Source organism: Entelurus aequoreus, linkage group LG02 (genome assembly GCF_033978785.1).
Source record: "Entelurus aequoreus isolate RoL-2023_Sb linkage group LG02, RoL_Eaeq_v1.1, whole genome shotgun sequence".
Classification (NCBI taxonomy): domain Eukaryota; kingdom Metazoa; phylum Chordata; class Actinopteri; order Syngnathiformes; family Syngnathidae; genus Entelurus; species Entelurus aequoreus.
In genome coordinates, this window is record NC_084732.1 from 38,866,007 (window position 1) to 38,880,100 (window position 14,094).

Sequence of the window (14,094 nt, forward strand, 5' to 3'; positions counted from 1 at the left end):
GATAGGCTCTTCCATCGCTGTGTCTGTTTTACTTCCGATTCACTGACATAGGAAAAAAAAAATGTTTTCCCTCCATGTCCCTTTAGGGGCTCCGTAGGTTTTTTATGTTCAAAATCAATACATTGTTGGGGCCTTTGGTTATTTCCCTGCTTTGCTTTATTAAAAATAGTAATTTGGCCTTGGCTGAGGTCTGTCTTTTACTGCTCCTATGTGTCTGTGTTGACAGTGTGCGCTAACAAGCTCTTGTTTGTCAAAGTAAAGCCATCAGTGCATGCAATGTGCACCAATCAGAAGAGAAGCATTGTCATCCAGGCGTAAGCATCGCCATCAATGAAATGAAACAACCTATTTTAATGTTGTCAGAGGGTCACGGAAGAGATTCAGGAATGTTGGTGGTGTTGGGGGGGGGGGATCCAGAGGGAGTTCACATCAGCCTCCGTGTGCACATTTAGACTAGCGAGTGGAAGTAAAACCTGGCCGCCTACAACCAACACGCTTTGCCTCAATTGGTAGCGGCAATAACAACCAAATTAGCCATGCACACGCAGGCGCCCCCCGTGCAGAGCCCTGGGCCCCAAGTTAGCGGCCCCTGAGTCCGCTCTGATCCACTGGTCCACTGATTCGAGACACGACAATACGAGCCATCACGCAGCCATAGTGTGAAATTAGAGCAGGGTGTGAAAGTGGAAAAAAAGCAGATAAGTACGAGGTTGAATGCCGCTATTTCGCTTCTTTTGCCTGATTTATTCCTGCACCTCGACACTGTCAAAGTCAATAAAGAAGAAAATTGTTCACACATTTGTGTTGGTTTCTCTGTCATGACTAATGTGCCATCTCTGGCTCTGGAAGACAAAACAGAGTGTGTTTGCTGTAAGCCTAACCTGAGTTATGAAGCCGTGCACATGTGACAGGCTGCATACTTAACAAAGGAACTTTTTCAAACTGTTGCTCAATCCATGGACTACAGACATACGGACATTCAGGCTGCTTGTGCAAATTATTCTCTTGATGCTATAGAGTAGTGGTTCTCAAACTTTTATCACCAAAAACCACCTCAGAAAAACACTTGGCTCTCCAAGTACCACCATAATGACCAACGTTAAAATACAGTAGCGTAGTGAGCCCAAGTATTCATTAAAAACAAGGCAGAGGTTTTCATTAACAAGCATATTGAATATTTTTGGCCAATGTAACATTACACAAAGTTTGAACAGTAACACTGTTTGACTATCAAAAAATACAATAATAATCACTTAATTAAGTGATTCTTTGGCGTACCACTAGATGGAGCCTGCGTAGCACTAATGGTACCCGTACCACATTGAGTGCTATAGAGTTCCAGAAGGATCCATTTGTCCATTTTTTTTTCCTGCAAAACCACAATAGCACAGACCGCCGACAAGGCCTAACAATCAATCTTTGTGTCGTTAAAATGCATGCATCATTCCTTTTGAAATTACCGGTACACAAATATTTAAAAAATATTTTTGATTCATTTCACTTGTATTTATTAATCAATCAATCAAATAGATATATTTGATTTTATTTATTTTTATATTTTGAATGTTCAGTTCAGTTCATTTTCAGTTTATTTGGAACATGCATACAATACAATGTAATGCTTCACATAATTCCAGTTGTTTCATTACAGCATGTCTGAAAAAAAGTAGGAAGAAGCAGAGCTTATTTAATCCTACACCTTTTCATACCATAGCAATTGTATCATATTCCCTTTTCTCTGTAACAGAACTGTGAACAAATAAATAATAAATAATTAATATACCATAGTAAGCATACAAATATTAAATACATAAATAATCTTTGTCTCAATAAAAAAAACAAAAAAAAACAATAATTTTTAAAAAAGGGTTCAAGATGTTCATCTTAATTCTTGTTCTGTGTACTTTGTGAACACTTGTAGTTTGAACAGTCTCTTAAACTGAATCATACTGGTGCTTTGTTTGATTTCTTTGCTTAATCCATTCCATAATTGAATTCCACCAGTGGCGTGCAGTCACTAGAGGCAGGGGAGGCGGGGCCTCACCTGCCATCATGGAAAGAAAAAAAAAGTAAAAAGAAAAAAATAATAATTAAATTGTTATATGTATCCAGTGATTATACTAAAGTTATTTTCCATTTAACTTCACCAGTTTTAGATTATTTTTATTTTTATTTTCACATTTGCCGTTCAAATACTGAGAAGAGACGGTGCGGTGATCAGCAGCCAGTTGAGGCACGTCACTCAGTTGTGCCTCAACATGGATTGTGCACAATGACTCGGCTAACTGCTGGCCTGCTGTGCAGTGAGACCGTATTGCTATATGAATTATATTATACATTTCCATAGTTTAGTTAGCTGAGGTATATAATGTACAGTGTATTTTGTCAACAACTGTATGTGTGAAACGTATTTTTAGTGCTGAGCATTCATAAAACTGCTGCGAAGATGCACTGTGTGAGGCTCGTCTCATAACCCCGCCTCCTGGTGCCAAGCTCCTCTGCTGCAGAATGCACCGCCCGACGGGAGCGCCACACCAACCAAAGCCCACACCCAAACCCTACCCATGCAAGACCGAATCCACCCAAAAAAAGTCACTTAAGAAGCCAAAAAGTGCAAAAACAACATTGCTCGCGCTGCAGGAGCCGCGAACGACCGCAGGGACACAACATTAGGTACACCTGCACTGCAGGTTCATATGTTTGTAAATCTGACTGTGATGATGCAGTCGTGCCTCACCAGACATTAACCTCACCGCATGCCACTGAATTCCACATACTGATATGCTAAAGGTTTTAAGTGCTGTACGAGCATACAAATGCTTTAAATGAGATTTCCCTCTAAGGTTATATTTCTCCTCTTGTGTTGAGAAGAATTGTTGTACATTCTTGGGTAGTAGTTGTTAAAAAACTTGTATGGAATTTTTAAGTAGCTTTTGCATAATACTGTTAACTAACTGACAAAAAAAAACCAATAACAATTGTGCTAAAAGCATAAAGCTTATGGATTTTTTTAAAGAAAAAAATCATTTTTTTTAGACTTGATTTCCCTTATGAGGAATTCAATTTTCAATGCATTTATCAATACATGTGTATTATTATTGATATTAAGTAGTATCAATTCTAACAATTCTAAAGGAATAATCAAATAAAGTAGGAATGATAATTTTCCATTTTAATAGTGCATATGTCCTCCAATAACCCTTGACATGCTGCCGGCTCTAAGGGCATCTTGTCTACAGCAGCCATACTAATGCTGCCTAAATTTCCACTGTCACACACGCACACACACACTCACACACACACACACACACACACACACACACACGATCGCACACACTGGAGGAACCTTGCAATGCATGCATGTAGCAGACCCCAACGAAACACAGCAAACCCACAAAGTCGTTTACTTCCTGTTGTCTTTTTACCTTAGCTTGTAGCTCATCTGGAGGTGGAGACTCCAAGACACACAACTATACACACACACACACACACAACTATACACACACATATGCATGCACGCAAAAAAGGTCCAGGTCAAAGTGCAGTGTCTGATAAAGCCAACATGTGCCGGCAAACAAGTGCAGGTCTGCAGCCCTCTTGCCACACCAGGCCTAGTTATACCCAGTCTGTTTGAGGTACACTGATTACTGATATTACACACACACACACGCACACACACACACTTAAACACACATCCACAAAGTACCTTCACTGCAGGGTATGTGTAAACTCACCATGCAGAAGCAGGTCGCTGCATTAAACACAAGCATATGCTAGCAAGAAGTCTTGCTATGATCTTGCATACAGCCCTCCACTAGACTGGGCTTCAGTACGCTACACTAGTCGTTGTGTTCCACTGCATTACATTGGGCAGGGCAGCTCGTGCCCCCTCATGTGCTGCCACCGTGTGTGTGCGCGCGTGTGTGTGTGTGTGTGTGTGTGTGTGTGTGTGTGTGTGTGTGTGTGTGTGTGTGTGTGTGTGTGTGTGTGTGTGTAACAACAAGTGCAGGGCCTTGCAGAAGGCTGCTAGGGCTAGGCGCGTGCATGTCGAGGCCTCCTGCAGTCATTGGTGTGAGAGCCCATTTTCACAGTTCACAGCCGACCTGCTAATGGCTGATCATTCCTTCACGCTCTCTGTAGATTGTGCAGGCGGGAGGTTGGCCAATCGCACACTTCGCTAATGTACCGTACATAGTTTGGATAATCGGCGAGAGCAATAAGCATGCTAATGTTTCGTTGGCCAAGAAAACTGAGGCCTGGTGGTCTGGAAGGGCATAGGAGAACGTTGGCTTAGGGATGGCAACCTATGTAAAGGATGCTCATTTAAAAACTATAAAGTTGCTTAATGTTAAAAAACTGTATTTCTATCAGGCTACAAATACAAGAAGTTTGCATTTAACAGAGTTGGGATTTGTTGTTTGTTATGTGGCTTAGAGGGTAACTGCACTTATTGGGAATTTTGCTTATAATTCACAATTGTTATGAGGGACAAGAATAGATTTGTCTTTTTTTTTAATGCACTCTATGTGACGACCAGGTCGCATAGTGATGCGAATGTTCGTTCTCCCAGGAATGCAGATCGGGCTTCGGACACAGCTTGCAGCTAAAAAGTGATTTATTTAAGAAATGAATAATACTGAACAAACAAAAACGAGCTCATAGCACTTAAAGCAGAAACAAAAGGAGCTAGCGTGGGAGCTAGAAGGTATCAGAGCAGGAACAAAAGTTGTCATCTGTTGTAAGGAAACAAACTACGAAGCAAGACAGACTGAATGGGAAGGCAGGCTTATTTAATAATGACAGTTATGACTAACAGGTGCGCGTCGGAAACACACGCGGCAGGTGAAAACAATAAGCAGCCATGGCAACAAACTCAGGTGTACAAACAGGCACTCAAGGAGTCCAAAACAAACAGAAAACACAAGTGCCTTGAAAACGTAAACAGAAATATGATCCGGGCAGCGGATCATAACACTCTAACTTGTAAGGAAAAAAGTCTGCTTACAAAAGAGCCAATAAACGCCATTGTGTCTATTCCAACCATAACGCCCAATAAAATATAATCAGAGGTGGGTAGTAACACGCTACATTTACTCCGTTACATCTACTTGAGTAACTTTTGGGATAAATTGTACTTCTAAGAGTAGTTTTAATGCAACATACTTTTACTTGAGTATATTTATAGAGAAGAAACGCTACTTTTACTCCGCTCCATTTATCTACATTCAGCTCGCTACTCGCTACTGATTTTTATCGATCTGTTAATGCACGCTTTGTTTGTTTTGGTTTGTCAGACAGACCTTCAAAGTAGCATCTATCGCATGCCTGCGTTTCACCAATCAGTTGCAGTCACTGGTGACGTTGGACCAATCAAACAGAGCCAGGCGGTCACATGATTAACACGCTTAAGCTTACATGAACTCAACAAAGCACATTGCGGTAAGTAACGTTAGTAGATATTTTGGCTGTCACCGTAGGCTGATGTTAGCTTCCCTGCTATGAATCACTGTCAAATGTACATCGTGTGGGGACATTTATTAACGTACTGCAGCCTCATAGACCCACACACACACACACACGCACAGTCGCGCACACACACACACGCATGCATAGAAACACCAATCAATGTGTTCCCAGATGCAGCCCACACCTATCAGTTTATGGTTTGCGTAAAGGCTAACTTTTTGTTTTCCTTTGTAATCTCTGCCTACTGAGCCAATGGTGCTGTTAAGTTATTGTGGCTCAATTTGCCTTAATTTTTTTTATGTTAATGTATTATTATTTAATATATATTATTGTTTGCTTTTGAATGCATCATAATTATCCCCTCAACTCCCCCCAAAATGGATTAACTCGCTGGAATAAAAAAGACAATATAACATACATCCATAAACGTGGATGCATATGAAAAAGTGCAATATATTTATCTGTACAGTAACCTATTTATTTATTTATATCTGCACCTTATTGCTTTTTTTTATACTGCACTACCATGAGCTAATGCAATGCAATTCCGTTCTTATCTGTACTGTAAAGTTCAAATTTGAATGACAATAAAAAGGAAGTCTAAGTATAAGTCTAAGTCTAAGTTTTAGTTGCTTAAGAGATATTCCTGGCTCTGAATTTGCTCATTGCTATTTTTATGTTTTTGTGCATTATTTGTTGTCGTCATTTGGGTGACTACTCCTTACTTTTACTTGAGTAATAAATCTCTAAAGCTGATCAACTGCGTAGGCGTGCTGAGCTCAGCGCGAGCAGGGGCGTGTCCGAGCGTGCTGCCAGCAGAGGTCCCGGAAGCTCCAGCTGCCGAGGAAAAACAGGTTCGAGTCCGCGCCGTGACACTTTGACAGCCAGGAAATGTCAATAAAAGCCACGAGAAAGACACGCGAGAGACGCTTGTTTGCATCCACCTTTTTTTTTTTTAACCCTTCACAAGGATTATGAGTCATTCTTTAATTTATTTTCTAAACGGGAATATGTCAAAATCCTAACAGTCGGCAGACATTGTACTGTAAATGATGTTTTATTATGTTGGTTGTCTCTCATGAAGTCTGCAGTGAGCAATAATCAGTGATGATGTCGAAGGAAAAAATGAACGCTGTGATGCGTTCATAAAACCAATGCACCGCGTAAACTTAAAATTATCAAAATATGTAAATAATACATGTTATTATGAATATGCCTGTTATTACATCACATACAGTATATACTTACAGCGTGTATGTAAAACGTTGATGGAAGTGTTTGGATGTTTTTAAGGGCTTTATAGCATACTTGCCAACCCTCCCGATTTTTCCGGTAGAAAATCTTCCGGGGCAAACATTCTCCCGAATTTCTCCCGATTTTCACCCGGACAACAATATTAAGGGCGTGCCGTGATGGCACTGCCTTTAGCGTCCTCTACAACTTGTCGACGCGTCCGCTTTTTCACCATACAAACAGCGTGCCAGCGCAGTCACATGTTGCATACACATGAAAGAGACTGCAAGACATACTTGATCAATAGCCATACAGGTCACACTGAGGGTGACCGTATAAACAACTTTAACACTGTTACAAATATGCGCCACACTGTGAACCCACACCAAACAAGAATGACAAACACATTTCAGGAGAACATCCGCACCGTAACACAACATAAACACAACAGAACAAATACCCAGAATCCCTTGCATCCCTAACTCTTCCGGGCTACAATATACACCCCGCTACTACCAAACCTCGCCGCCCCCAACCCCGCCCACTTCAACTGCGCCCCCCACACCTCAATCCCCCAATCTCCCGAATTCGAAGGTCTCAAGGTTGGCAAGTATGCTTTATAGGCAGAATAAAGCGACTTCCATAGGCTCCATTATAAGCGGACTTTTGTTCGCATTTATTAACTATTTAGAATGCATGAAAAAAAAACATATGTGTTCTTATCCGGATTGTTCTAGGCGCAAAGTTGAAAAGCCAGCATCTGTGATGGTATGGGGGTGTATTAGTGCCCAAGACATGGGTAACTTACACATCTGTGAAGGCACCATTAATGCTGAAAGGTACATACAGGTTTTGGAGCAACATATGTTGCCATCCAAGCAACGTTACCATGGACGCCCCTGCTTTTTTCAGCAAGACAATACCAAGCCACTTGTTACAACATCGTGGCTTCATAGTAAAATGCTGCGAGTACTAGACTGGCCTGCCTGTAGTCCAGACCTGTCTCCCATTTAAAATGTGTGGCGCATTATGAAACCTAAAATACCACAACGGAGACCCCGTACTGTTGAACAACTTAAGCTGTGCATCAAGCAAGAATGGGAAAGAATTGCACCTGAAAAGCTTCAAAAATTGGTCTCCTCGGTTCCCAAACGTTTACTGAGTGTTGTTAAAAGGTAAGGCCATGTAACACAGTGGTAAAAATGCCCCTGTGCAAACTTTTTTGCAATATGTTGCTGCCATTAAATTCTAAGTTGAGGATTATTTGCCAAAAGAAATTAAGTTTCTCAGTTCGAACATTAAATATTTTGCCTTTGCAGTGTATTCAATTGAATATAAATTGAAAAGGATTAGCAAATTATGGTATTCTGTCTTTATTTATGAATTACACAACGTGCCAACTTCACTGGTTTTGGGTTTTGTATTACGACTCTAAGGGTGAACTTCTATTCATGCCATAACTTGATGGGTAAATGTACAACCGATTGACCAAATATCTGTGTTGTATATTAGCCGTAATCCTGCAAAATGTATCTGCCCTACTATTTACTGTTTTATTATGTCAAAGTGGCTGCCGTGAACAAAACAACAAAGCTATCGGGGATTGAAAACATTCGCACAGCAGTGTAGGTTTTAATAAGAAAGGGTCAAAACTACATTTCTCTGGGGAAAGAAATGTCATTAATTAAACTAAGTCTCATCACCAATTAGGACAGCATAACTGCAGGCACTATAAGTCTTTGAAAACTTAAAGCACATTTGCATGCATATAATTAATATCTGTAAAGTAATAGCTAATAAAGCTGAATGTGGCCAAATCCAAAATGGCACGAGGCGTGTTGGCTTTCTCATGTCTGCTTTGAGTAAAGAGCTGTCAGGCGTGCTGATGTGAAACATGTTGTATCTGCCTCCCTAACAGGTTTTTTTTACAGCGCATTAGGAGACCCCTCGTAGAATCCCTCTCTGAGATCACACTGCATTTTCTGTGTGACTACACATCTTTCGCCTGTGGAGGAGCACGGCGCCGCCGTACTGTCCATCTGGATATCTCGGCTCGTCCCGCAAAGTTCACTTCGGCCAAACATGACAAACTTCCTCAAGTGGATGGGATTAGCATGAGGGGGATCGTGCGCGCGACTAAGTGCTCTCGGGGCTAGAAAAGAGAGTGGTCGAGTGCCAAGGAAGCATAATTAATGTCCTTAATTGGGCCTTTCGTTACAGTTGAGACTGATAGTCCACTCATAGTGGCTGCAGGGCCGCTGCCATATGCCCATGATGACGTGTGTCCTCTGCTTGTCTCGTCTCATATAGCTTGCTGGACTTTTTGCTAACATGCATGTATCTTTGGACACACTTCGCATACTTTGAAAACTTCCTGCCGTTTTGCCCAATCGCACAATTTGTCCCTTCTTTGCGGGAATAACAATAACAGAGGCCCGAAATCTCTCAGTACAGTACCCCTCCTCCTGAGTCGTGATGACGCAGTGACATCAAAAGGGCAACAACGTGTAAATCCGCTTTTCTCTTTCCAGTACAGTGACCAGTAAACACATCTGTGTTCCATTCCAGCAAATATTGCATGTATCAGTCAAGAAGAGTGTTAAAAGCGACGTTACCCTCTGAATTCATTATGTGGATGACAATATGTTTCTTCTAAAGCAGTGGTTCTTAACTTGGGTTCGATCGAACCCTAGGGGTTCGGTGAGTCGGGCTCAGGGGTTCGGCGGAGGTCAAGACACACCCGACTGATCGTGTCAATAAAAACTTCTCCCTATGGGCGTATTACGGATACGGCAACAGCAGAAGTCACACTGATTTGCAGGTGTGTAATTTGTTGTGAGTTTATGCTCTGTGTTGGTTTTGTTCTTTGAACAAGGTGATGTTCATGCACGGTTCATTCTGTGCACCTGTAATAAAACATGGTAACACTTTAGTATGGGTAACATATTCACCATTAATTAATTGCTTATTAACATGCAAATTAGTAACATATTGGCTCTTAACTAGTCATTATTAAGTACCTATTAATGCCTTATTCGGCATGGCCTTATTATAACCCTAACCCTCTAACCCTGGCCCTAACCCTCTAACCCTGACCCTAACCAAATAACTCCAAATTAAGTCTTTGTTACTCAGAATATGTTCCCCTAGTGTCCAAAAAAACTCTAAATTAAGTCTTTGTTACTTAGAATATGTTCCCCTAGAGTCCAAAAAACTCGAAATTAAGTCTTTGTTACTTAGAATATGTTCCCCTAGAGTCCAAAAAACTCTAAATTAAGTCTTTGTTACTTAGAATATGTTCCCCTAGAGTCCAAAAAACTCTAAATTAAGTCTTTGTTACTTAGAATATGTTCCCCATACTAAAGTGTTACCAAACACATATAACTTTGTCTTGAATTTGAAAAAAAAAAACATTTTATTTTTCACTAAAGAAGGGTCGGTGAATGCACATATGAAACTGGTGGGGTTCGGTACCTCCAACAAGGTTAAGAACCACTGTTCTAAAGCGTGTAAAGTTAAAGTTAAAGTTAAAGTACCAATGATTGTCACACACACACCAGGTGTGGCGAAATTATTCTCTGCATTTGACCCATCACTCTTGATCACCCCCTGGGAGGTGAGGGGAGCAATGACCAGCAGCTGTTGCCAAGGCTGGGAATCATTTTTGTTGATTTAACCCCCAAGCAGGGCGGTAATGGGTCCCATTTTTACAGTCTTTGGTATGACTCGGCCGGGGTTTGAACTCACAACCTATCAATCTCAGGGCGGACACTCTAACCACTAGGCTACTTAGTAGGCTGTAGTATAGTATGATATGGTATGGTCAGTAAGGGGCCTCGAGAGGGGTTTTGGGGGCATCCCCCCCAAACCTCAACAACACCCAGCCCCCCCAAAAAGAAATAAACACCAGCTCACCACTCCCCCCACCCTGAAAACACAGTTTGAAAAGAAAAATCATGATTTTACTCAACAGAACAGCAACAATGCAAACATTTCATATATTTTAAAAACAATTGTGTTCTTGACCGTATCTCCTCTGCAGTTGGTGCATGCACGTCTGTGCGACTGTAACAGAGGCCACTCAAATTCAAGAATTATGCTGGCCTGTGCTTTTAGCTCAGTGGTCAAGACGCTGGCCTTTCATGGGTTTGAGCCCCGCTCTGCAGAGTAGGAAAAGACAAGGGAGCCGAGAGAGAGAGAGTACACAATCGCTACACCAAGCAGAGCTGTCGGTGATTGACAGCTATGCACACCAGTCATTGCATTCCGTCGTTAGAATCGGGGGCCTCGATTGGCTTCAGCCCAGGTAAGCCGGTGCATTAAGGTGGCCATTGGCATGATACGGTATGCTACAGTGTTAAAGTTAAAGTACCAATGATTGTCACACACTCACTGGGTGTGGTGAAAATTGTCCTGTGCATTTGACCCATCCCCATGTTCACCCCCTGGGAGGTGAGTGGAGCAGTGAGCAGCAGCATGCCGGGAATCAATTGGTGTTTTAACCCCCAGTTCTAGCCCTTGATGCTGAGTGCCAAGCAGGGAGGTATTGGGTCCCATTTTTTTGTAGTCTTTGGTACGACCCAGCCAGGGTTTGAACTCACAACCTCCTAGTCTCAGGGCGGACACTCTAACCACAAGGCCACTGAGCTTGTGGTATGGTATGGTATGCTATGGTATGGTGTGGTAAAGGCCACCTTCACCACCTTCGGCAAATTTTCTTCCCGCAGTTGCTTTTCTCTCGCCAATTTTCTCTTAAGAGAACCGCTCTCGTGTGCTCTTTTTTCTTTAATTGAGCAAACTGCAAAGATAATGTTTTCAGTTTAATGGTGTTCGAATGAGCACAATTAGCCACCATAGCACCACAGCATAGCGTAGCATAACATTGTATAGTATAGCATGGTATAGTGTAGTATTTTATAGTATGATATAGCTTAGCATAGTGTAGCATAATATAGTATTGTTAACAGTAGCATGGCATAGTAGTAAAGTATACTATATCATAGTATAGTATAGCATTGTCCATCCCTCCATCCATTTTCTACCGCTTGTCCCTTTGTGGGTTGCGGGGGTGCTGATGAATGAATGAGTGAATTAATTAATGAATGAATGAATGATCTTTATTGTCATTGTGCATGTACAGGTACAGGTCCAACAAAATTTAGATTGTTTCCCTGAGGTGCTTTGCATTTTTTTTTTTTAAAAGAAGAAACCACACAATATACAAAAACAACACAATATACACAATATGCAATATACAATGTGGCCTAAGACCACTCTAGGAGGCAATGTAAAAGAAAACGAGACAGTAAAAAGTATAAAGTGACTAGAGAGGAGTAATGCTGAATCCCAGTGTGCTAAGGGGGTGGGAGTCAGCATTCCCTACCTCCTATGCTCTGCAGGCTTTTTATTGTGGATTAATTGTGTGAATAAATATGATAAATATTGTCCAGTTGGCATGTAATCGCTGATTGCACAGTCCCGGATCGTGATTGACTTCCTCATGTTGCACGTGAGGGAGTTTTTTTTTTTTTTTTTTTTTTTACAATTTAGCTGCGTTTAGTGCAGTTATGGCCCGGGGGTACAAACTGTTCCTGAGTCTATTTGTGCGGGTTCGCATGGTTCTGAAACGTCTGCCAGAAGGCAGCCGATCGAAGTGGCTGTTGCCGGGGTGGGATGGGTCCTTGAGTATGTTGGCTGCCTTCTTCAGGCAGCGGGAGTTATACAGTTCTTTCAGGGAGGGGAGGGGACACCCGATGATTTTTTGGGCCGAGTTGACGGCCCTCTGGAGAGCTTTCCTCTCTGCTGCTGTGCAGCTGCAGAATCATACGCAGATGCAGTATGTGAGGATGCTCTCCACAGAACAGCGGTAGAAGGACACCAGCAGATCCTGTCTCAGGTGGAGATTCCTGAGTACTCTCAAGAAGTAGAGCCTCTGCTGTGCCCTCTTGACGATGGCCGTGGTGTTGGTCCTCCAGGACAGGTCCTCATCCAGGTGAACTCCCACGAAGCGTAGGGATGAGACTCTTTCCACACAGCCCCCGTCGATGTACAGGGGCTGTATGGTAGTTTTTCTCCTCCTGCTGTCCAAGATCACTTCCTGGGTCTTGAGCTGGTTCAGCTTCAGGTTGTTCACCCTGCTCAACACTGCCAGCTGCTCCACCTCGTCCCGGTATGCCGTCTCGTCGACCCCAGAGATGCAGCCCACCACCGTTGTGTCATCGGCAAACTTTATGATGTGATTGCCGGGGTGGGTGGCTGTGAAGTCGTAGGTGTAGAGTGAGTAGAGCAGGGGGCTCAGCACGCAGCCCTGAGGTGAGCCGGTGCTGAGGCTGAGGGCTGTGGAGGTGTGGGTACCCATCCTCACCCTCTGATGGCGGTCAGTCAGGAAGTCTTTAATCAAGAGACAGGTGGGGTTGGATATTCCAAGGTCTGCTAGCTTGGTCACCAGTCTGTCAGGTAAGATGGTATTAAATGCAGAGCTGAAGTCTACAAAGAGCAGCCGTACATAGCTCCCCCCCCTCCATGTGGGACATGGCGGAGTGGAGAGCCGTAGCGATGGCGTCCTCCGTAGACCTGTTGGCTCGGTAAGCAAACTGATGGGGGTCCAATGCGGGCGGTAGGGATGAGAGGATGTGGGTCCGGACCAGTTTCTCGAAACACTTCATTGTGATGGAAGTGAGTGCCACTGGCCGGTAGTCGTTCAGACAGCTGACAGTGTTTTTCTTTTTGGGGACCGGGATGATGGTGGAGGTTTTCAGGCAGGATGGGACGGTGGCCTGGGACAGGGACCGGTTGAAGATGTCGGTGAGGACACCAGCCAGCTGATCAGCGCAGTCTCTCAGCACCCTTCCGGAGACGCCGTCCGGTCCCGCAGCCTTCCTCGGGTTCACGGCTTTCAGTGTGCGTCTGACCTCGTGTTCCGTCACTGAAAGGGTGAGGCTGCTGTGGTCTGCCGAGTGAGGTGTGACTGCTTCCGATGGTGTTACCTCAAAGCGGGCGTAGAAGGAGTTCAGCTCCTCTGCCAGCCGGGGGTCTCCCCTGCCGGCCGGGAGGTTGCTGGGCCTGTAGTTGGTCATGTGCTGGACCCCCTGCCATACCCTCCTGGAGTCGTTGCTTTGGAAGCAGTCCTCAATCTTCGTTTTGTAGTCCTCCTTAGCCTCCCTGATACCACGCTTCAGGCTGGCTCTGGCAGTGCTGTAGAGCTCCCCGTCGCCAGATCTGAACGCGGTGTCCCTCTCCCTCAGCAGCCTCTGCACCTCTCTCGTCATCCATGGCTTTGTGTTGGAATAGACTCGGACGCGCTTATCCACAGTAACAGTGTCTGTGCAGTGTTTTATGTAGCCCAGTACTCCTGATGTGTATTTCTCCAGGTCCTCGTCTACAAAGACCTCCCAC